The following is a 2,915-nucleotide window of genomic DNA, read 5'->3' on the forward strand; positions in this document are numbered from 1 at the left end:
CACTGACTTCCATCCCCCACCCCTCTCTGCCAATCCCCCCACTGACTTCCATCTCCCGCCCCTCTCTGCCAAACCCTTTACTGCCTTCTATTCGTTGCCCTTCTCTGCCAATCCCTCCACTGGCTTCCATCTCCCACTCCTCTCCACCAATCCCTCCACTGGCTTCCATCCCCCACCCCTCTCTGCCAATCCCTCCACTGGCTTCCATCTCCCACTCCTCTCCACCAATCCCTCCACTGGCTTCCATCCCCCACCCCTCTCTGCCAATCCCTCCACTGGCTTCCACTCACCCAACAAATAAAATTCAAAATCCTAACAACAACATAAAAATGTAACCACGACTCTGTCTCAGTCCTTCCACTGGTTTCCATCCTCCTAGGACTACATCACCAATCTCCTCTCAGAATATCATCCAAACTGTCCTCTTCGATCCTCCAAGAACCTCCTGCTAAGAACATTGGTTTCTGCCTCTTCAGAATAAACATTCACAGTGATTCGCGGAGTGAATGGCTCTGCGAATTCTTCATACATAGACCCCTTATTGTTGCAGTCAGTGCCCTGAGAACCCCCCAGGTGATGGACAGGCCCTCTCTGAGCAGACAGTGTAGTGAGGAGATGGCAATATTAAAAGGGGCAGTGAGATCTGTTGTGCCAGTGACCTCCTGGACCCCCAACCAGTCCACGGGTGCAAGCGAGTAATTGGAAGTTTAAGAATAAAATCAAAACACACAAAAAAATTATTTATTATTCTTTTTTGACTAGCGCTGCTTGAAGATATCCTGCGATGACCGCTCCAAAGATTCCAAGTTAAAGTTGGGGGGGTGGGGAGTGGGGGGGCACAAGTAAGCTTTTTTTTGCACAAGGCCCAGGGAACTCTGGGTAAGGGAGTCCCCTGACATCATTGCCCATATTTGGACTAAATCATTTCAGCACCATGGACAGCAATCATCAGCAAGACGATGAATTGCTCTTAAAGGAGACTTTCACTCATCCTCATAATCTGAGCCGACCTGTGACAATGAAACTGTCACAGGTCGGCTCAGTAGATCGGGAGGTGAGCGAACACATACCGGCGCTTGCTCACTTCTCGATCCTGTGCCGGCACAGAGAGCAGTGACAGGGGAGGGACTGGATTCCCCGCTCCCCGCTCCGATCCTCCGGCGCTGACTGGCGGAACGGACAGGGGAGGGGGCGGTTACAGCTGGCTCTGCCTTTAGATAGGCAGAGCCAGCTGTCACTCACGCAGATGGGCGGATCCAGACATAATTGTCGGGATCCGTTCCGGCTGCGGCGTCTCAGTATACCGCGAGCTGCAGCTCTCTATATACTGAGCTTTGGGTGACGGGAGGACGCTAGTTTGTGTCCTCCCATTACCCTAAGGAGAACTATGGGGAAAAACCTTAACCCCAACGTTCTCCTTTAAATCATCCTCGTCTTCTCTGCCTCACACCTACACCGTGCAAGCTGTCCAGTACGGTTGCTGCGTGACACCGTCGCAGTATAAGGAGCGTCTGCAGCTGTCTAACGATAAAACGGCTTCTTATTAGCTAAACGCGGACAGCGTGATGTGTACACTTCCCCGCCGTCTTTGATGGCAGACGCCCGGCGATGACTCCGGACCTCATACACATCCTACATTCCACATTCAGACTAATGGGACTCACTGCGGATCAGACAACCATCGGACCAGCATGGCCAGATTCTAACTTGGCTGGATTTTAATTGTCTGCCATTCCGGCCTCTCGATAAATATAGTTCTGGAAATCTGTTAATTTTATATGCAATTAAATTTTAATTACTTCGTCGCCAATTCATTAAGCTGCGCGAGTTATCGTAATTATGTTTATTGTATCAAACAAGAATTGTCACGTCGGTTCATCTTCCTTAATAACATATTGAAGGGAAATTGTTACTTTATTGTCTTTTAACAAATAACTGTTGCAAAGTTTTTTGTACTCAGCACAATTTCTCCTGGATGCTGAATGGGTCTGAACGCTGAACCAGGGGAGTAACAATCGCCATAGCGACCCAGGCAGCCGCCTGGGTCGCTATGGCTTCGAATGCGCCGCTGTTCAGATCACTGTCGGTGATCTGTGCAGCGCTGCGTTCTTCTCCACAGCCGCTGCTGAGTCAATGAGAGCCAGCAGCGGCGGTGGAGGAGGCTGGACCACTATTTCCCGACCCCCCCGGGGCACAAGGCTCCTGACAGGGGCAAGGAATACTTTGGTCCACCTACCCGAAGGCCGGCGGACCCCAATCCTTTAGGCGCCTGCCGAAACAGGTCCTACAAGTACTAGGTTGGGGGGCTCTCCAGAATAGAAGGAGGAAGGAGACAGAGAACCCTATATGAGGGCACAGAATCTCCTCCCCAACATCGGGAATAGGCCCCCGAAGGTACCTGCACCCTCAGTCTCTGTGGGTCAATTTCAATCAAAAAAAGCAAAAACGTGCCAATCGTGCATAAAGTGCCAGTGCACCACGCTGACAGGCCTTAAGGGCCGGAGTGCAAAAATATTGCCCCGGACCAGCCATAAGGCCTGTCCAAGAGGCGTTGTGCAGATACTGTTGGAGTGCCGTGACCTTGTGTCAGTGAATCAGTGATGGGGGTCCCACACCCAAAGTGATTCTCCGGCAACCCCTGGGACGCCACCCCCAGGGGGCACGGCACCACGGGCTCTGCCGCCCCCCAACCCTCCAGCCAGACCAAGCGATTCTCTCTTACTCAGGCCCGGCGCTACCGCAAGGCAAGTCAGGCGGCCGCCTGAGGGCGCTGCAGGGTGAGGGCGGAAAAAAACAGGGCATTTTGACAAGTACTTGTACTTGCCAAAATGCCCCAATGCTTGCGCTATGTTTTTTTTTTTCACTTACCTTTATTACTGCAAATGCAAACAACTCCGAGCAACTCTGAGGCAACT

The sequence above is a fragment of the Nanorana parkeri genome, unplaced genomic scaffold (genome assembly GCF_000935625.1).
Source record: "Nanorana parkeri isolate BGI_ZX_2015 unplaced genomic scaffold, ASM93562v1 scaffold2783, whole genome shotgun sequence".
In the NCBI taxonomy this organism is placed as follows: domain Eukaryota; kingdom Metazoa; phylum Chordata; class Amphibia; order Anura; family Dicroglossidae; genus Nanorana; species Nanorana parkeri.